The sequence below is a fragment of the Lepidothrix coronata genome, unplaced genomic scaffold, assembly GCF_001604755.1.
Source record: "Lepidothrix coronata isolate B3197 unplaced genomic scaffold, Lepidothrix_coronata-1.0 Scaffold21, whole genome shotgun sequence".
NCBI lineage: Eukaryota > Metazoa > Chordata > Aves > Passeriformes > Pipridae > Lepidothrix > Lepidothrix coronata.
The window spans coordinates 7,743,220-7,766,257 of NW_016690201.1; the positions used below are offsets into that span (position 1 = coordinate 7,743,220).

At 38.5% G+C, this 23,038-nt stretch overlaps 1 protein-coding gene across 3 annotated transcripts in view; it reads right to left on the reverse strand.

Moving 5' to 3' along the window:
- The window catches only part of LOC108493986, a 288,034-nt gene extending 283,331 nt beyond the window's left edge, over positions 1-4,703 (reverse strand). For 2 of the 3 annotated variants that reach the window (XM_017808025.1, XM_017808023.1), the window contains exons 1-2: positions 4,498-4,703; positions 3,961-4,251 (exon numbers count right to left, since the gene is read on the reverse strand). The gene's annotated coding sequence lies outside the window, so the exon portion shown is untranslated. Of the gene's footprint in view, positions 1-3,960; positions 4,257-4,497 lie in introns of those variants that run through there. The other variant, XM_017808024.1, reaches the window with a different exon arrangement.
- Between the last annotated feature and the right edge of the window lie 18,335 nt (positions 4,704-23,038).

The following is a 23,038-nucleotide window of genomic DNA, read 5'->3' on the forward strand; positions in this document are numbered from 1 at the left end:
CTGGGGATGGCTGAACACCTGCCTGCCACCATCCTGGAACGAGTGAATTAATTCCTTGGTTTGCTTTGCTTGTGCACGTGGGTTTTGATTTACCTATTAAACCGTCTTTGTCTCAGGTACAAGTTTGCTCACTTTTACCCTTCTTAACCTCTACTTCACCCCACTGGTGGGGGAGTGAGAGACCAGCTGCATGGGGCTTGGCTGCTGGCTGGGGTTAAACAATGACAGTGTGTTTTCCTAGCATTGTCACCCTTAATTCTAATAACTGATTGAATGAAACTGTTTGTTTAAGTATTGACTATTTGAGGAAACAGGAATATTCTCTTAAAGATAAAAATCTAAATGCAGTAATTCACTATTAGTGTCACCTCTGCTGTCGAGTCTCATTGTTTTCATTATAAACAGTACAACTTGAACTGCAAAAACTTGGCTGCTTATACACTAAGTAATGGCAGAAAACAACTTTTAGTATCTATACCCTCTTCATATAGCTGTCCTACTTGGAAACATCAGCTACTGAAATAATAGGCTTTTGAAGGAAGAAATCCATGAAATGGAATTTTTGTTAGGACTTTCATCGGAGAGCAGAAATTCTAGCACAAAACAGAACCAAGTACGATGTGTTTATTCACAGAAGTAGAAAAGAAATATGTTATTTCCAGCAGCTGTTATTTGCTGGCTCATCCTTCAGAGTGATATAACTCTTCTTTTAAATAGGATGAACTATGACAAATGCCATTCTCTGCTTAGTCTGTTTTCACATGTCAGAGTTCAGCTGTCATAAAGGTGATTTGTCCTCCTGTGATCCATCAAATCATTATGTTCTTTTGCATTGTTTTTCCTACTGAACCCTATTATTGAAAACTTAGTGACCATATGGAGAATGTTCTGCAATGGAGTATCAATGGCCTGTTAAGCTCTCTTCCTCCCTACTAGGTGGTGTGAATCAGGGATTAAGCCCCAATTATCAACCTGTTTGTCTTAACAGGCAATTTTAGCTTATTTCTAGGCCACATTACTGGACTTCCCTTGTTTCTGTAAAGAATACCAATCTTTTTTGTCAGTATTTTAAATATGACAGATTATTCAGGTGTTGAGGTCACGTCTTCCCTCTAAGAAGATTCAAAGTCAGCCACCAGGTGAACGCTGTTTAACTGTCATTCTTTTAGTCTCAGAAGAATTTCTGTTCCTAAATATTAGCACTTTTGACTATCAAATAGGTTATGGACCTCATTTCTGTCTTCCAGAAGGTAAAACAAGAGATGATAACAAGAAGACTCTCCCCTCTTTATACACCTCAATAGTACTGAAATAAACACAGCTTGTGTAGGATTAGTTACTAAAGTTGCATTGACTTTCTTCAATCAGGAATATGTAAGCTCCAGGATGAGATGAACATGCAAAATCAGACCTCTTCTCCTTCTCCCCAAGACCTCCCTAAATCAGAAATAACAACTCTGTTATCATTAACAGGGATGGTCAAACAGTTTGTACATGACAAAAAATTCCACTCCTCTATATGCTTACACAAAAAGAATATTTTTAAAAATAAGATCTCAGGATATATTTTTTGGGGGGTTTAGGAATGACATTTAAGTGAACGAAAGAAAATAGCAGGCCACTGCATTGGCAGCAGTGTACATCCTAGAGATGAGAAAGTTGCACAGATCTGGGATTCCTCTTCATCTGCCCCCATGCAGGTCCTTTAACTCACCTCTGGATGCCCTACAGAGCTTTTACCAGCAGATATAACTCATGTTGTATGAATACAATTCATATTCTCAGATTCTGCATTTCTGGGATTTGCTACTTCATTGTGAAATGGTCATATTTTCTACACTCTTAGTCCCTTTCAATATCTGTTTTTAATTCACTACTAACCGATAATGCATCCTGTTGAATGTACCAAATAAGGTTAGATTCTCAACTTGGGAAATGCGCCTTTAGTCCCAACTGATACCATCCCATCAGCATTCTAGTTAGGAAATTACCTTGTCAGCAAGGCAAACGTCACATTTTTAATACAGCACCAATCATCAGCTAAGCCAATAACATGAGTTGGAAAAAAATTAGCAAGAACCACAGAACAGCCACCAGCTCCTATTTTCTTCTCCTCTGCCTCTGTTAGCCACTCCAAATGTCCTCACAGCCTGGATTTCAGCACATGGCACATTCAACACACTTTTGATGTATTCCTGTAAATGTCCAGTTTTTCTGCTCCAGTATTCTCAAATATTCCTGCTTCCAAGAAAACCAAATTTATAACGTGAGGGGAGGCTGCATATTTCTGGCACAGGCAGTTGTGCAGATGTTATTCCTTAAGGAAGACTATCTTGATTGCCTCCGTGAATAATGGCTACGAGATGGCGAGGAGCCAACAGTTCTCTTATAGCAGAAGGTATAAAACCACTCTCCTACTGAAGGAAGGCCCCCAGTAGGATAATATATTATTACGCATGATTCAAATTACAGGATCTGCAGCAGGGGAGCTCGTGGCTGAATCAGGACAGCCGCACACAGAATACTGATGATGGGATGATGGAATGCATCATGCATTGAAAGAGCTATGGTTTAGTGTTTAAATCCTCTGTTTTTCAAAGTGGCCAGAAAGATCAATATATAACTGAAGCACCATAAACAAATTGTACATTATTGTGTGCGTGGAGGGGGGAAGTTATCATGTTGTCGCAAAAATTCTATTTCAGGCTACTTCCTTAAATAAAATTTTGCTTTACCAAAGACTTGACCTCTTGAAGCCCACAAGCAACAGATATAGCTTTAATTTAATAACACAATATTGAATTTGTCTCATATCTGATTCTGTTTCAGCTATTAGAATACTGAAGAGCAAAACCTTGCCTCATTAGATTATGCAGTCTGAAATCTCTGCATTCCACAGTATTCTAGGCTGGTCTTAAATTGTTCGCACAACAAATTACTTTACTCACAAAGAACTAAATCCAAATGTTCAACACAATGTTGGCTTGCCCAAATGTTTTCCATTTATAATTGAACACATCTCAAGAAAATTTGCACATTTATTATTAAAAAAAAAAAAAAAGCCACACCAAACCTATTCCCTAATATTAAAAGCTGGCTGGATAATAGTTTTTCAATCTGAGACCTAATCTTTTTTGTGTAGATTAAGCACATTATAACTAAAAATAGAAATAGCTAAACAAAAATTCTATATTTCGCTTTGCTGCAACATACCCTGAAGCAGTATGCAAGCTCTCCCTTGACTTCCTTTCATACTGGCTCTTGTATTCATTTATTCTCGTAAATGGATGCAAATCAGGTGCATTGTGTCGAGGTGGAAGGAAGGGGGTGAAATTTGTTCAGAAATGATCTCAGTTCTATTCATTAATAAAATGACATCTTGGCTGAAAGTGGTGAAGAATGAAATATAACAGTACTGAACTTCACTCAGTTGTAACAGATGCATGTAAGAACCTTCAGAGAAAGCCAGATATGTAAAACGGCCACAGCGAAATGATTTCTGAAGCATTAGAATAAGTACTTAGACCGTGATGGCAGCTAAAGATGCAAACTCGATGCTGCAGCAACACCCTTTTTACCTTTCAAGACAGCTAAAGGTAATCTCAGGCTATAACTGGAGGAAGCAGTACCACATTAGGTAAGGACTACAAGGAGACAAACAGACATGAAAGAAAAATATATGCACAATATTAACAGTAATAGACACTTTTAAAGGTTTTATGGGGCCAACAGAAAAAACAAAAATGGAACAATGCCCATGGTTACCTGCAGAGACAGCACATAGTTAAAAAAAAAAAAAATCAAGAAATTGTAGCCACCGTTTTGCATAGCGATTCAAATTATGCTGGCAGAATAATTAATGGAGGACCTAATCTCTGTGAGGGAAAAAAAAAAAAAAGAAAAGAAAAAAGGATACGTTAAACAAAGTTCATTACTGCATGATGTAAATGAGTTTCTCACCAGTGATGTCACTGATTGGCTGGGATGTAGAGCTGGTTTCGAACAGTGCAGCATGGCCGGATTGGCTGCTAGCTCTTCTGGTTACTGCCTGCTTGGGCAGCGGTCGAACCAGACTCTTTCTGTCTCTCTTGTTGTCGTTTGAAGCAAATCTTGTTCAGCCCAGCTGTGTCTCCATAGTAGTGGCACCCTAAGAGAGTCTCCCTCCTGCTTCCCACAGCTCATCTGTAAGGCGGTCGCTGCTGTGAAATACCAGCCTTTGGCACGGAGCCCAGACTGCGTTGTTAGATCCGTCTATAATACAGAAAAGAATTTTTTTAAAGCAGTTCTTTCACTGAATTACATCCTAAGAAGGATTAATAAGCACTAAATTGCAACTGATTTGTGGACTTTTAAATTATGTAGCTAGCACTATTTCTGAAATAAAAATATTATCTGACCTGCAATAGCACAGCATCATTGGTTTAGAAAGAAAAAAAAAAAAGAAAAGAAAGAATGAAAGAAAGGAAGAAAGAGAAGCAACAACTCTTCTTTGTTTACCTTGATTACAAAAAAATTAATTCTTCCTTCTTTCCCCTAGAATGGTAACTGATATCTTGGTGCTACGCAAGAATATTTTAAACTATCGCCAGTTTTCTATTTACATCCAAGTCATTATTTTCAGGTTAAGACAAGGGATCTTAATTAGCATTCTCTTTAACTATGCAAACTGAGACAGGGCATGAAAGAAAAATGCTGTATGGAAGAGACAGAGAGAGAGAGAGAGACAGAGGAAGAAGAAAAAAAAAATAAAATCTGTGCAGCTTTTACAGTTCAGCTGTCTGACCCCCTGCAAAAAGAATGCAGTCATATCAACTTTGCCAGACAATGGAGTACCTACAGGCTTTCCTCTAGACAAGTCCTTTATAACCAGTCAGTATTATGTGCTGCAGACAGTGGCCAATCGCTAAGCTGCTTTCTACAGCAGTGACACAATAGGTGCACTGGCCACACTGTCCTCCTAGCCCCTGACAGCGGTGCAGGTTCATTTTTTGTACGCTGGAATACGCATATGTCTTTAATGTTCCCACTGCATGGGGAAAAAAAAATAAATATCAGCCTAAGCTTGCTTTGTTTTGCTATAATTACATCAGCCTAATTACTGCAGCCGAGCCGCAGAGCCACTGCTCAGAGCGGCGCATAGGCATGCACGTCATATAAATATGCATGAGCATGCCTGCTTATTTAAATACAAAAATGCATCAGTTGCTGGTGGTGCCTTTTTGGTTTTGCTTTCTGCATGTCCTTCCTTCTCCCCCCCCCCGGGCTCCAACACCCATTCCTGATAAACCAAGGGAGTTAAGGACGCCCAGCAAACACGGTCACCATTTTTTCTCCCTTTATTTATCCAAACTTTTATTCGTTCCGTTCTAATTGCAAGCATTGAGGAGGAACTAAAAAAAAAAATAAAAATTTTCGGATGCAAATGAGTCTCAGTAAGGGGAAGGGTATTGCAGACCTAGGGCATTTTTCACCCTTGTCACTACCCATCAGAGAAAGCGCCTGTAAATGAATCTGCGTGCACTCCATCATAGCCAGGCATCAGATGCCCAGCTCTTATTAAAGCCCGATGATCCCCCAGCATGTGCACGCACCCAGCTTGTGTGTTTGGGTACTCTGTAATTACAGCAGCTCTTGTAACTGTACCTGAATCCCCTCGTATAGCCAAAAGATTAAATCATCACTATTCACGTATTAGACAGACATAATTGGGCACATTCTATAATGGGAATCGCCATGCTAATTTTTCTGATTTTATGCATGGGATTTACATATTCATGAAGAGAATAGCTCTTATGACCGCCGACAGAGCAACATGAAAAGAAAAGACACTATTCTCCAGCACACAGAGTATACAAAATCTAGGGGGAAAAGATGCAGCATATGGCGACAAGGAGAAGAAGTTGTTTGGCTTTCGAGGGTTATTTTCTTTCCTATTTATAAATTCTGGGTAGACGGCTTACAAAAGCATGTAAGTATTCTGATCACGAAGGCAAAGTAAATCTGTGTTATTAGTAATCATCCACTGGTAGCTGAAATAAAATCCTTTTCCAGTTGGTGCCCAATGTTCTGCAAGTTTTGCCTTTGCATTAGAGACCATTTTCAGTTTAAGGATGCTTAGGACGTATTCATCCAGGAGCGCACAAAAATACTAATGAATCAGAGAGGAACGAAAATTCCGGCTGATATCTAAAAATCTTGATTTCATATTCTAATGCCTGCTCTGAATTAGGGAACTATACCTTTCCCAGGAAAGCTGGTGTTCCTCATTATCATAGGGTTTTTTATGCAACTTATTAGAACCGCGTGTTTTCCAAACCTCATAAAACATATCCTCTGAGTGACTTTCAGGTTCTATTGTTTTTTAAAGAAAAAAAAAAAGCCACTAGAGGAAAGATAATTCAGGCAATACCATAAACATAGAGCACATTGATTTGTACAACAATTTCATATAAATAAACACATTATTCTTACTTTAACCTTGTCCCTTTTCTGCATTTAGTATAATAATTTCTTAAATGTTTATCTCTCTGGTAGCCATCACTCAAAACAGCCCAAATTTCCTTATAATAGCCAGATAACATTACCTGCAGATGTGTGCTTTTCCCTATATTTTCTTACATTTGATAAAGCTAACGTTACAGATAGCAGGGTGAAAATATTTAGTTTTTGCAAGGAAAATTTTAATGTAATAGCCATGTTTGACAGGCCTTGTTGTATATCAGTTTTCACAAAATACTCTATTCAATATTCCTCAAAAGAACAAAAAAGAGGTTTTTTTTTTAATTTACATTTGTATACTATATATTTCTTTGAATTGTAGCCCTTTGACACAGTCACACAGTAACATTTTTGTAATGACAGAAATTATATATTACATTCTAAAAAATGCATTTAAAAGCTGATAGATATTTTCTAAGATATCATTGTAAATTCAACTAACAATATTGAAATTTCATTTGAAAATAAGCACAAGAAATTGCTTTTGGGGTTTTTTGTTTTTTGGCTTTCTTTAGAAAAAAACAATCAAAATAAGCGGTAAAAAAATTATTTAAAGCCAGCAATATTACCTAAAACATATTTCTCCACCCAGATCACTGTTACAGTCTCTGTCAAAAGAATAAGCTGTCAAATACCTTCTTTGTGTTTGTCTTTACCTAAAATTCAAACTCCAGTGACTGTAAATCTGTAAACCAATTATTAATTTTTCCCTTTAGCTTAATTGTCTGTGCTATGACATCATACAGTACAAAAATAAGCTTCATTGCTTATTTTTTCATTGCTATTTAGAGAGCAGAACAGTGATATCATTTTTAAGGTATGAACCTTTTAAAAACCTGAGCATGGCCTTTATTCAAGAACCCCACTCCATAATGTCAAGTACATTAGTGCTGATTTGAAGCTTTTGTTACAGGGTAACATCAGAAAATTTCAAGTATTCATGGAAGAACGTCAGGCAGGTTTGCTTAAAGAAAATATGTAATTTTGTGTTCTGTGCTTACTGAGAGAGAAAAATTAATATCCTTCTTGTTCGTAGCAATGAACCTGACAAATTTCAAGCACTGAATTGAAGTAAATGAAATCACAAAACTCTAAACATGGTCAGGTTTTCATTTTATTTTATAATCTCTACCGTACTGCGTTTTTTTAAACTCATTCCAGCAGAGTAAACACTTGCAACAACAGTACACGTTAAGAAATTTCAGCAAAGAGATTATCTGATTTGTTATAACTGGCATAAAGTGAAATGGGTAATACTTTAAAAAAATATCTATGTTTAGAATAAAGTTTCTTATTCTAGAATAGCATAATATACCACATCAGTTTTCTACACCCTTCTATAATTTCAATTCCTGTTTTCTTGACAAACTATCATCTTTTGCTCTGTACTTTCATAGCATGTAGTAATATCAGCCTCAGCCCTTTATTCAAGTTCTTATAAATTCCCAGAACACACCATACTATGTCAACAGTGTTAATTATGATGATATTTGGTGTATTTACCTGCTACATCTTCAGCTTATGAATTATGGTTCAAATTTTCAAAGAACACTCAGGCTCTGTCGCCCATGTTTAAACTCTGGCCCTGTTATGAGCTTCACTCCAGAAAAGTACCACACACCTGAAATTTTAGATCCTAAATAAGCAGGTAGTCTGACTTTCAGCACTACCAAGAACTGGCAGCTCAATCATACACTACAGGAGCTCCCATTAACTGCACTGCCTTAATACGATGCAGATGTCAAACACTTTGCTTTTGTAAAGGACCTGATGCAAATATTGACCTGATCTCTTTTGTTTTAGTAACTCTAACAATCCCAAATGCTCTGATGATGGAATAGAGCCTTCCAGGCTTGGGCTTGTAACCTTCTGCGGAAAAGCAACGATGTCTTAAGAGGTGAAAAATGTAGCATTCAAGATTACTACTTAAATTTGGGGCAACACCAGACTAGTAGTGGGCTTATACAAAATTTCAGTAAGAAATGTTTAGTTATCATTTAATATCTGTATCAGGAGAAGTGTTAAAAACTTGGAAATTCATTGTCCAGGGCCAAACCAGTTTAGCTGTAAACTGCTCTGGAATGATGGCACTAACAGAAACACAGACTACAATTCAATGAAGGATTTCCACTATTATATCTTTCATTACAATATTCGGCCAAACAACCCTATATGGGAATAGTTATAGTATTTTTTATCCAGTTTTTTAATTCATATTTTCCAAGAATTTTTGCTGGGCTACATGCACAATAAATACAAAGCATACACTTTTAAAACCTTGATTAATAAAAGCAGACAAAGGTGCACTATTTTTTGGTAGATTCATGTGTACATGTAGCATTTTGTATATTATTTGGGGACTTTTCCCAATTTTTAATCTTTTTATTCATTTATTATTTAAATTACCTGATGTAAAATTGACTGCCTTTTTTAAATGTCCCTGAGAAGTCACATTTAGGAAATTTTTTAACGAATCTGTTTTAAGAATACATAAAAAAATGTTTGCCTAAAGTCTCTGCCACTTAAAAGCACGTGCCATTCTAGCGAAAAACTCATCTTCATTTACCCCTTGAAGAAACTTACCTTAGGGTTATGTTAACCCTAATTTCCAACTCAGTTGCCTCTTCTTCTTATTCAGAATTCATCCTTTCCTCAGGCTGTACTTTAGTCCTCCTAAAGAGGAAAAATTGAATGATACGCTTTTGACAGTAATTTAATTAAACTGATTGTAGAGGCATGTAAACATACGATTAAGTGTCTATTTCTCCACAGTAGTTATGGTGCTGTAAGCACTTTTACCTTGCAGTACTCCACCCACCATAAACCTAATTGCCCTTACCCATATCTTGTTTATTTGGGAACAGGATTCTCTGCGTGAAGTTACATGTGCTGTTACTACGTGAGTATCTGAACTTGTACATTCACAGCCTGCCATAAGCTGTGGCTGTAACTGAGTTAACAGGACTAAATTGCTCATTTAACATAGTTTTATTTCTTTTTCTTGCATGTGCATTAACTCAACCTCAATAAATGTTCACTTCCAAGAGCAAACACTCTGGGGTTTATCATTTGATACAAGGACCAAAACAACGCCATGCCATACCATGGATCTACTTTCCCATGTTGTTTCATCTCAAGATAGAGTAAGAGGGTCTATCTGAAGGCCAGTAAATGCTATGATACTGTTGAATGTTTGAATTACCAGGACCCAGAGACAAAGATAATAATTTATTCACTTGTATCATTCCCCTTATTCATAATGAAGTCGCATTGCTACGCAGAGGAGTGAACACACCCATCTACATCACGGAAGATTTTTTGTTGTATTAAAAATTTACATTGAGGACACATTTGGAATTTCTTAATCTATGTTGAACGTGACAGTCTATTTTTACTTACCTGTTTTGGGTAATATTTCAGCAAATCATGCAGCCAGCAGTCGAGCAGAAAGCCTACACTATCCAGCTGTAACTCCACTTATCCGCCAACTGTTTTGTAACCTCAGGTTAACTCTCCTCAAATACAGAAAACAAACACTGTATTTGAAAGACAATGCGGAGTTAGGAAGTCCTCTAAGCACAAGATGTCTAAACACTAAGTACAAGATGTCAAGAGCAAGATGACAGTCCCCTCAGTCCGCAAGTGAAATCTCTGAGGGAGACAATGTCAGTCTGGGCTACCGGGTGAAAGCAGCAAGGCAGTGAAAGATGGCTACTGACAGGTATCTCTGACATGTTACACAAGGAATTTCCACCACTTCCCCTACAGCACAGAAAACCTCCATTCATTAGTGATACTACAGACATTGCACCTTATAAGCCAGCAAATAGGGGAGGATTTGGTGGTCTGTATTTAGTGTTAAATAGCTTAATGCTACCTGGCCTCCCAGGATGGGAGACCATGAGTCCTGAATGGCTGCTGCCCAACATATGGAAAAGGTGTGGATAGCAACCCATGCTTTAAAAGGCACTCAGTGCCTAGTTTTAAGATACCAAATCTCATCCTCAGAGTTTACCTTCACCTTTCAAACAAAACTAGTCTTCAAGAAGCCAAGGTGGAGAAAATAAGATGAAAAAGTTTACGGATCAAAATAAAGACAGTGAGATCACTCACCATTTTCCATCACGGACAAAACAGACTCAACTTAGGGAAAATTTAACTCATTGCATCCATCCTCCATGACAGAGAGGGGATGAAGGATGGGGGTTGTGGTCAGTTGGTAACAGCTCCTCTCTGCTGCACCTTCCTCCTCACACACTTCCCTGCTGCAGTGAGGGTCTTTTGCACAGGCTGCAGTCCTTCAGGATAAACCTGCTCCTGTGTCAGCAATTCATAGGCTGAAGTTCTTTCAGAGAACATCCACCTGCTCCAGCACGGGGTCCTCCACAGGCTGCAGTGTGGATACCAGATCCACAACGGTCTCTTCAGGGGCTGCAGAGGATACCTGCTGGGACACCTGGAGCACCTCATCCCCCTCCTCCTGCTCTCCCCTCGAGCCTCTTAGAGCTGTTTCTCACACCTTTCCCCACACCACCAGGCAGGTTCTGCCCTCCTTTATCCTGGCTGTCCCTAAGGCACCACCACTGTGGCTGCAGGGCTCAGCCTCGCCCTGTGCTGGGCCGATTGGAACTGACTGGAACTGCTGCCCAGCAGCTCCTGCCAGCCCCTGGGCACCTCTGCCCAATGTACACTGTTGCTGCTTTCTTGACTGAAAAACGTCAGCAGTTCACACACATTTTTCCTCAACTGACACTGTGTTTAAATGAGCACACACAGAGTGTTCACAGTTTGCCCACGTGAAGGGTTGCTGTGAAGTACCTACAATGCATATGGCTTTTCACCCCAAGTACAGGTTTCTCCTCAGAGTGATTTAGTTTTCCATAGACAGGTATTCCCAGGCAGCCTTCAGGACAAAACATGCATAAAGGCCATTTTCTGTCCAGTAGTTACATTTCTTCTGCACACACGGATACAAAAAACTCCTGCTGCTGTCTCAGCTCCACAAAGCTGGAGACATCGACAGAAAAACTGTGACAAGAATTGCTCAAAACCTCATTGTCTCTGATTTCTCTGACAATTAATAGCTGAGGTGATCTAAGGGGTTGCTATCCCCAATTATGAATCTGCAACACTTGAAAGTAGAAACAGCAGAACCAGCTTTCACTGTCAGCACCCGTCCTCCCAGGGCCCAAAGGTATGAGCACGGACAGGCTCCACAGACTTCTGACTCCTCCAAACAAGTGTGCTGCTGAGGAAAGGAACAATAGGTAAAATAATGCCTAGTTTAACTGGCTAAGGACAAAAAGTTTTGACCAAGTCAAACCCACACACATAGCCATGGGAATATTCAGATGAGAACACCTAAACACTTCCTTTTTACCAATCAGAAAACTGGTGTATCTATTACATTAGGACTCCTCCCTTTGCATAATTCTTAGGAATCAGAGCCAGACATCAATCAAAGAACCCTATGTATTACTTTAATAGCTAGGATTAATAAATTATAGGTTTCCCACTATAAAGAAGCATGTATTCAACACAAGCTACTGTTTGAAACGTATTGATAATTGTGGATTTGGATTGTTCCCAAGTCAAACTGTGCTCTCTGCACAACAGCAACCCTCCCTGCAATGTTCATTGTCCCAGTCTGCATCACTGCCCTCTCCTTCATTTAACACACTTAGGGGATGCTGAAATCCTTGACAAGTCTATCCTTGACAAAATTAGTACACGATGATTGTCGGAACTAACACACAAGGCACATAAGAAATTAGCTTTCTTTTGCCACAGCTCTTCGAGTTATTTGCTCCCACATCAAACCAAAGATGGCACATACCACAAGGACTTTCATAATTGCATAGATATGTCACCCAGAAGGCAATGTCTGTATTAACTGTTTCCTTGTTCATTTGCTTTGCTTCAAAAAAGACCTCTTGGCCCTCTACTTGAAAACAGCAGTGGGAGACAGAGGGCAGGAGAGGAAAGTCCTAATGAATACATGCTCAAGAAAACATTCAGGGATTTCACTGTAGGATTCCCATTAGTATCAGTGGGGGTTGTTTAGGGATTTAGCTATACAATGCTTTGAAAACATGTATCTCAGTGTTGTTAGGACGATATAACTGCTCTGAATTTGTCTTTACCCCTGTGTTTCCAGCCAAGGAGGTTAATAAAAGGTTTAAAGAGAAGCAGTGGCAGGATACAGCTTCTGAAATGTTGGCAATGCTGCCTGTCCTGCTGGGCTCTCAGTCTCTTTCACATGTCACTTCATGCCATCACTGTACAGTTGGGCAAAATGCAGGCATAGAAATAAGTGTATTGTGCACTTCAAGTGTCAGCCTGCCTAGAACATTAAAGTGAGCAAAAACACCAGAGAACTTAACATGGTTGGCTTTAGTTTTGTTTTCCACCAATTAAAACATTGATATTTTTTAACTTAGGAAAAAATTATGAAGCACCTCATAAAAATTCAGAAAATTCAAGAAAAACCCCCTCATTTTACATGTATTGTTTTCAACACCTCACAATTTAGTTTTTCATTAGGACTTTGATAAAAGCCTTAACAGGGAATTTTGTGTTAACAATTTGAATTCTACTTCTACCACTATCAAAAACAATTTAGTATTATAAAAATGGAAAATTAGTAATATTCAATACCTACATGACATGCAAATACTCCCTCTGTTACAAAATGGGCCTTCAGATGTGAAATCCATGGAGACAATATGACCACATAAAGAACTCCTGAGTAAAGACCAAATGAACAAGATGCACATGAAAGGTACAAAAGGACTATGGAGATGAAGCACGTCATTCCAAGTTAAAAGTGAGAGTATTAAATTAATGCTTGCTGCGTTGCTATGCAATGTCTGAGCGAGCCTATGCCTTGCTGCAGGAAGTGAATTTCAGTACTTCAAGGAATAGACATAGACATTGATTTTGCTGCACGTTCTCTGTCCCATATGTTGCCATATGTTGACACTGCAGCACTTCCTCCCTTTTTAAACCCCTTACAGGAGGCAGATATTGAATATCCTCCAATTCTTCAGCATAATCACCTGAGAAAGATCATTAGTTATACCAAGATACTGCTCTGTTTAGCAGAAAAATGATGAGATTTGTCCCATGGTCAAAGCGAATTTAGCTTATTGCCCAAACCCACACAAGTTTTCCATGCATTTTCTGTTAAAATGCAATGATGAGAAGCACAGCATATATTTCCTTTCCATAAAAGTAACACACAGACTTGAATGTGCTTTTCTTTATCCAGTGGAGGGAAATAAAATTCTCTGTGGCTCTGATCTACCTGGCCCTCTGATTCCTAATTTCACTCTGCTTTTCAGAGGCTGCAGAGGTCTGATTCTGGCCCCTAAAATCTGGGATGACAAAACTCAATTTTCCCTAACCAGTAATGAGGAGATTTCACCCTGCTTGATACAACTGCTCCATATGCCAACCTGCATTAATTCAAACACATCCCCATGGCCTTTGACAAGCTGCCTCACAGTACTGTTAGATAAGTAACACTGATGCTGATGCTGCTTTCAGGGGTCTTGTTTTCTACAGGTGTTGTGAGCATTTATATAGAGACACTTTCCAACTAATAACAAATGCTAAACCCACTGAGGACTACGGGATTTATGCATCATGATTTTTTTTTAAAATTTTTTTTTTGATGGCAGCAAACCAAAACTAATCAATTCCATGAACATACCTCATCTTGCCAGTCATTTCCATGATGCAAAATGGACTAAACTTCCATGTATTTGCAAATAAAAATATCAAGAATGATAATATTTATACACAGCAACAAGAAACACACTCGTTTATGTGCAAGGAAAAGATTAGAGCTGGACTGAAAAACCTCCAGTGGGTATTGCTGTTGGGAAAAGGTACATGTTTTCCCATGTGCATGTTATGCATGGACACTGAGACGGCAAATGATAAGATTTGCTTCAGAAGCACATGCATAAAAAATAATGTTTAGACATGATTGTTCCCATATGTGCTATCCCAAATGCAAGGAAGATTTTTTTTCTTCTCCCCTCAAATTCTGAAACTTGATGTAATAACTTTTTTTTTTTCAGAAGGCACTCCAGCTGTTTCGTTTTCTCCTTTCCTCCTACACACTTGCACTCAATGTACCAGAAATTCTTCACGTTTCACAAAAGCGCTGTGGAAGGTGTGTGGAGAACGCAATGTTATATACACCTTTCAGTACTTAGTGCCAGACACCAAGTCATACTTCAAATACAGATGTGGCTGGCTAAAACCAGTCCAGAAAGCTCCCTTACATGATACATTTTTGTTACGTGCAGGAAAATAGAGCAACTCCACAGGACAAATGCAAATAAAGCAATGAACAGTGGTCAAATCCTGCAAAACCTTAACAGAAAAAAGGGAGCATGCTCCCTTAATTATTGTCAGATGACATGTATGGCATATATGTACCTCTCTCCAGCTGAATGCTGTGCAGCCTTTTTGGTGTGGACGTGTACACGGTCCAGCTTCAAAACACTGCGCGTCCCACATGGCCACAAACCATGTCCTCTTAAGTGTCACAACCCATTGCCCCAGATACTGTTTAGAGAGCTACACCCTGCTGTTTGTGAACACCCAACAAGGGATTACTTCATCTTTGTTTTCTCATGCTGAAAACTCAAGGCCGACTTCAAAACTGAAACAGTCGTTCTCTTGTCACTGAAAATCTGAGCAGGTGTTCCTCCATTGCAGCAGTTCAGATCACGTTTCTAGCAAATACCACAAGCAGCAAAATGCTCTCAGCTATTAAATCCTTAACATGAGCTGAAAGTAACTCAAACCAGCTGAAGCAAAGTGCAAGGTACATGGATAGTGTCGCTATTCTTGTTGCTACATTTTTATTGTGCTGTTGATAACTGATGACACCCACTGGAACATGATCCTTTATTATTTTTTTGCTCTGAATAGCATCACAGTTCCAAGTGCCACATTAACTTCTGAGAGATTTCATTATAACACTCTAGCAAACCAGGAAACATGATGAGAAGGTGTAACACTCGACTTTTCCTGACATGACTGGTCTAATAGGGAGCCAGACTTGCTTCCACTTAAAATGGAAATGAAAGGAAAAGAACCCTAACCTACATTTATCTTGTGCTGCAATAATAATTGCCTTTACCCACCATGCTACTCATATCCCAGTGTACCATAAATGTTCCAGTAAAGTACTGAATGAACCATATTGTCTGGCAATGGCTGTCTAATACCAGTCATGGTATTAGAAGGTTAATAAAAATGCATCTCCAACCATTTAGTCAGATTACCACAAAGAGAGGGATTGTTTTGTCCCAAGTAACTCTGTGCACTCTTAAGACTAAGCAAATGAAAACTCTTCCTTCCCCTTCCCTGTCCCCTGCCACTACCCAAGAAGAACATTTTCCTTACAAACATGCTGAGGTTACTGCCACACATCCATAAATGCAGCCAGATGAGTGAAAATAAGTGCACACATCTGGTAATCAAATCCTCTGGACAGAGCTGAAAATGAGAAAAAGGTTTCTAGACAAGAAGAGAGGCATCCAGCCAGGAGAGCAAGTCTCAGCAAGAAAGGGGAGGCAATATAGCTCACTGGCTGTGCCCACGGAGCTCACAGGCATGAGGTTCAGCGGGGTCCAGAGAGAGAATATACAAGAAAAAGGGAGAGGAGGGTGCAGGTACAATGGAAAGATGAATGGAATTCAGTCTTCCAGAGAACAGGGGGAAAAGACTGAAATAAAAGGAAATGCACAGCTAGTTTTAAACTTGTGGGCCCCATTCTCCTCCTGTATTGATAACACGCTCTTCAGAGGCGATTCCTGCTCCAGAAAGTTCAGCAATCAACTATATGTTTGTACAGGACCTTGGCCTCTGGATATTGAAGAAATATACAAAATTAATTAAATAAATTTAAAAAACAGTAATAGGAGGTGGAATCAAATCCCTGAAAATTGAAAGAAATGGAGAAGGTTAAACTACCAACAGAAGCTGGTCTTACTTTCAGTGAATTGCATCTTAACTGTTGTTTATACCACTGCAGCTAGATCAGTTTGAAGGCTGCAGCACAATTCTGAATTCAGGCCAAATTTACCTGACAGAAGTAATATCAAATACTGCTGCAAAGTGTATTATAAAGAAACCAACACCATCAGCAAAGGTTTATACAAATAGAGAGAATCAATCTATGAGTAATATTTCAGAAAGAATTAAAGGATAAATTATGTTTTTCTCCAGGTGGAGAGTTACATATGCCTCAGAAAATTGCTTTTTGTGAGTTTGTTATTGTTTTAAAGCAATAAAGATAAATTGAAAAAGTAAATCAAAAAATATCCTAAGCTCATCTCCAAATAATATCTGTCACTGTGGCATCACTATTTTCCAGTTGGTTTGTCTGTTTAAGAGGCCTAGAAGGCTCTGAATACCTGGAATGCTAAAAAATTACTCTTTGGGCTTCACACTTGTATTTATTAGGACTGAACACAAAACTTGGATCCATGAACTCTCATTTCTTTCCACAGTTCCCCCTCCATTTTATCTCCATCAATCATTCTGTGTTGGAAAAGGCTTATTAGCGATGTTTTTTCATAACACAACAAATTAAACCCATGTTCCAAAACTGTTCCAGTTTATATCCAAAGCAGATGTCAAATGGAATAGTTAATTTCAGTAAATCCCATATATTTTTTTGAAAACAAACAAACAAACAAGAAACACAAAAATGTAAACAGCATCAACACAAAAACAAAAAAATCCAAAACAAACAACCAGGGAAAAAACAACCAGGAAACCAAGCACACATAATCCTGACATAGACAACCTGGCCTTAGTTGATATTTACATTGCTGTCTTGCTCTTCATATATTGCTCTTGTTTAACTTTTATGCATCCCTTTTTCTTTCTTTCTTTGTACACTTTCTGAATAAGAACCATAAAAATAGTCTATTCCAGCCCTCAAATGCTGACATCCTTCTATGAAGAGTTCCTCCATCCTATTTGTCATTATTATTTACCTTCAAGCCATAAGTTCCAGTGTATGGCTACTGAATACATTTCAGATTAGTTACTTATTTTATTTCTGGAATGAGCAACCGTTCATGGTAGAATATTTTAAGAACTACACGGTAACTTCCCTTTCACAAGGCTGCTGTCCAACAGTGGATTCCTACAAGAGCACTCTCCCTACTGACAATGATTTTTCCATCTTCCAGTAAGAACATACCTATGTTATCCACTTAGTCTTACACATCACAGTGGGCAGTGCAGCAACTGAGTGTGTTAAAAGCCACTCTGAGGTCAAAAGTGCTCTCCAGCAAATACTTCTGAAGTTGTGCAACCATCTGAAATATTAGGCTTTGGCTTCGGATAACTGAGCAATGCTTGGTGGGTATCTAAGGATTGGGATTTTTCTCTCCTCAGTGCTGAAATGGTAGTAACTTATTCTACAAAATTAAACTGACTGCTTCATGCCAGAGACAAGAAATACATATGTTGGTATCAATTAATTAAAAGTCTATCTGACACTGGTTCATGCTTCATGAACACATGCCAGTCCAATACCAGAGACTGAAAACTTCTTCAGAAAGAACAAGGACAACTTCTCTATTTTTAATTTTCAAATGTTGACCACACTTGTATATATTTAAAATGGTTATATCACAGAAAATAGAGTAAGTTCCTTCCCAACTTCCTTTTCTTCTGATCCTGTTGTGGTACAACTCTGATCAGTAGTAACACAAGATAAGTGACATTTCTGTACAAACCTTGAGAATCTGGACTTCATAAGAGCTATGAATTACTTGTTTTTAACATTTTTACTAGGCTTGTAGTATTTAGTTGTACTCAATGGGAAACTTTTCTCTTGGTGTGTCTATGAAACACTTCATATACTAATTAAATTTGTATTTGTAACAAAACTCTACTGATTGTCTGTCTGACCCATGGAAAACATTTCCTTTTCCTTTATCTAACAGTTATCACACTTGTAAGACAAACATTGGTCTGTTCTTGAGAGCTGATGAGTTTGTCTTCAAGACAATAGCACACAGGTCAACATATATAAAATACATTCATCCACTGTTTGCAAAATACATGCTGTGCTCTACTCCTATTATTTGGGGAAAAAATTGCTGACCTAGATCTGTTGCTTTAGTTCTATCACCCAAGACACTTGACACATATTTGGAGACAACGACAAGGGTTAGTACAGTCTGAGCTCTGATATCGGTGAAGATGAAGTTTAGATTGCTCAGTTAGAGCCTTTTGCCTCTTTTTAACCACAGGGAACAGCAAAGAAGTTTCAGCTATTGTTTGACAGAATGTAGGTTTGAGACATCTGCAAAAATCCTTTAACCTCCTTCTCTGCCCCCAGCTGCGTGAACCTCTCAAGGATAAGCAGAATAAACAGTTGAAAAGGCACTGCTTCCAGTCAACAAAGCAATATTCAGATGTATTTTCAGGAGTTCTGTCTGTCCTATGCACGTATATCTGATTCGAACAATTTTAAGACATTTTTATTACCTAAACATTCAGATACAAACCTCCCAGACTATCACAGCATCTTCTTCATTCCTGTTCCCAGTGCAAACTGATGGAAGAAATATCCATATGAACTCCAGCCCAATACCTGCTGTTGGTCTTGGTCTCCTGAACCAAACCATGAGGCACCAAGAACCACACCTGTGTCTGTCTTCTTTTTTTTCCTCTGTTTGTTTATTTTAAGGTAGACTAGTCAAAACTGAGAAACTAAGCTTTAAACAGCTTTAACCAATTTATTTTAGTTGAATGATTATCCAAAAAAGGATAATATTAATTTTCAATGACGTGAAACTTTTGCAATTGATCTGTTTTATTTTATAGGACTAATCCAGCTATGTTCAAAGACATCAGCCTCTCTCAGTGGCATAAAATTAAGAAAAAAAACTAGCATAAAGAAAATCAGGTCTGAGTGACAAAAGGTTGTCTTTAAAATAGAAAACTACATAGCTTTTTTACGTAAAAAATTTTAGAAGTTGTATTTTCCATCATTTGAAATCCCAATCACAGTGCTCTAAAGAAAAACATACACAGTTACGAATTAAACAAGTTTACTACTCAGCTGTTTAAGTCATCCATCAGAGACCCCTGGATATTGGGTGTTCCTAGTTTGAACTAAATTATCTGTAGCAAGTGAAACTTTTCAAAAACTCACATAAAACACTGGGGATAGTGCCACTATATAGATGGTATGAAAGGTGCTTCAGAGAAAATGACCCAAAAAGCTTTCTCTCCTTTTCCTCCTCAATATTTTTTACTGGACTAGGACATGGTGCTTCTAATACACAAGAAAGAGATTAAAATATGTTAGAAAAGTGGGATAACTTTTGTCCCAGTGTCACACCCGTGATATGTGCCAGTGCAGGTTGTGAGGAGGGAAAGCAAAGAGAATTGTTTGTGGGGTTTTGGGCTCTCTCTAAGAATTATGGAGCAGGTAAGGAATCTATTTAGCAAGACAACTTGGCTTTCTATCCAATTTGAAGAGCAAAGCCAAGGTACACTAATCCATCTGATTATAAATATCACACAGCCCAATGGTCACTTGAATAAAACAAAATCAGATTTGTGGTGGCCTGTACCTGCCACAGATCCCATCTTTGCTCCGAATAATAACTGAGACAGGCAGCTGCACATTGGAAATTAAGGGCTGGATTGATAAATGATCAAAGCATTTTCCATACACCAGACATTAGGAACACACTTAAACTCTCTTTACTAAAACAAAACTTCAAAACCAGCACAAAGGCTGCCTGGTTTGTGAAAGGAGTGAACAGTGCAGAGGTTTGCTATAGTCAAAACTTAGATGAGGAGATCTATGCCACACATTGCTGCAGATTTTTCTAGTTACAAAGCCTCAAAGTACCTCCTGTATTTCCCTAAAACAAATACAAACGAGCAGAGCGTCTAGCTTTATTTGAAAGAATTAAAAAATTAAAAGTAAATAGATTACCACTTCAATTTCCCAGTTCAATACCCAGAATAGCAGGGAGACTTTTTTATGAGTAGTTCTTTTTCTTTTTCCCTTTTTTTTTTTTTTTGTTTGTTTGTTTTGTTGGGGGAGGGTGTTGTTTGTTTGGGGGTATTTTTCTTGTTTTTATTTTTGGTTTGGTTGTTGTTTTTTTTTTCTTTCTTCTTTTTAATACTGTGGGAAGAAGACGTCCTGGCTCAAAATAACACAAATACAAAAGCCAAACCGAGATTCTTCTCTCTTGTGGCCATGGGACACAAACAAATGTAAACTATCTTTTGACTTCTGTATTGGACTCTGTTCCATAAATTGCCAGTGAAAAACCTTTCAGATGAAGTTAAGTGACACACTTTGAGTAAGCTTGAGTAAAGGCAGGTGGAGGCACGTGGATTGAGGACATGGATACATCTATCTTCAGTTGAAAGCCAACATTTAAATTTGGGACAGAGGTTCCTGCTCAGAACAGATGATAAAAAAGCAAGAAACAAAAAATACTCTCCTTTGGATTGAACAACACTAGTTCTGTAGTTCATCTCCTTCTCAAGTTCAAGCTACATGGACAAGAAGACCATCCATGACAAAAGTCTTTCCTTGGCTGAAGTCAACAGCAACCACCATTTCGTTGTGGCCACTGTTTCAGCACCAGCATCAACTGAAGGAGAGAGAGATGGTGCTGCTACCAAGCATTGGTCAGCCAAAAAGGGAGATATGACAGAAACATGAAAAAAATGACTTATTTAAAGTAAGGGTATTTTTTTTTATTCAATCTGATTGGTATTACTCATGAGGAACCTGAACAATGTATTCCCCTACCTTTCACATCAGTCGAAAAATATAGACATAGTAAAATATTTCTGAAGCTATTCATAGCCCCTACTAACCTAGTTCAGACTGAGGACAGTGAGGAATACATGGAATACATCTGGCCACTCCTCCAGTCAAAATTAGTTTTACAGCTGGCAGTTCTAAAAGGCCATGTCATTATATCAGTTAGTGGGCTGAGCTATAAAATCTAACAGGTTGCAAACCCAGATTCCAGAAGAAGACAGCTGAGCCAGACTGTAAATTTCCTATGCTTAGGTAATTTTGATTATTAATTTTTCAACTGAATTGAGAATATATTCTTGTATAAATCACAGTTTATTTACGAGAACACATAAACTGTCATTAGGTCAAGCATTTTTGAGTGAGTGGTTTGAGACCAATATTATAAACTTGAAGACCACAGGACAGCTGCAAGTGTTTGCAGAACATAATTAGAACATAATTTCACATTCTGATTTACCATAAATGGGTTAAAAAGATAGTTTAAATGTTAACTCTGTAACAGAAAAACATTCTCAGTCATCCACTGGTGTCCACTAAGCAAGAAGGCTGTAGAATGCTGACTGCTTCCCCAGTTCCTTCTCTGCCTCTCTGCACCTATCAGGATGATGCAATGACACAATGCAGAGAATGCTTTCAGGACACACTAATTTTGTAGAAGGGTTTCACCCGAACTCCTCAATGCTTTATATCACACATCAGGCTCTGGCTCTGATCTAAGTTTTGGAGTGTCTCTCTACAGAAGATTACATATGTAGTTTGCGTAGTCAGAAAAACCTCAAAAAATATCATCTACATCTACCACATAACTTATTTCTAAAACTCACTACTGCTCCTCTTAATGTATAAATACAACAACAGACAGGACTGAAACTCCGGCCCACCAGATGCCACTTTCCCAGGGACCCAGGAGAGACTAGGTAGAAATTTTTTGCAGCCCATGAAGCCATGGAAAGTTGTGACACTGGGAAGCAAGACTGGAGAAAAGGCCTCTGCTGCAATAGCTTGCTATGGCACACCTCTTATGAGCAGTTTTGTGCTTGCTCCCTGAGCTCCTCAGAGATCTCCCTCCCATCTGAGCTGCAGGCTGTCTGCCTGCTCCACCCTGCACTGCACAGGTTTCCTCCAGCTGAGCAGGCTCAGGCCAGCACAGCAGTCATTTCCCACTTATGAGGCTTGCACCTCGCTTGCTCAGGTGGTCCTCTTCTAATAAATACAAAGTAGAGTACACACACATCTAATTTTGAGCAATTAGAACAGTTATACCGTTCATCGCAATTTGAAGAATAGTTCCCAAAGAAAAGGTTTGCTGTCAAACCAGAGGGTTGCATCATGCAAGGCCTCTTGGCAATAATCTGGGAAGCTTTAAATGTTTTCATTAACAACTTGGATAGAAAAGAAGTTAGAATATTTATGGCTATCACCGAGCTGGGAGGGGTTGCAGGCACCCTCAAGAGCAGGATTAGATTTCATACTAATTTCAGAAATTGGATCAGAGTTATAATACCAACAGGATTCAATTAAATGAAGGCAAAATTTAAATACTTCTCTTTGAAAAAATGAATACATAATACAAAAGGGTAGCTACCTGGCTAAGCAGCAGCAGTTGAAACAGAGTTGATATTATAACAGCTCAAACTGAGCAGAAGCCAAAAACATAATGCTAGTAAATGTCAATCCGAAAAATAATTTTTCAAG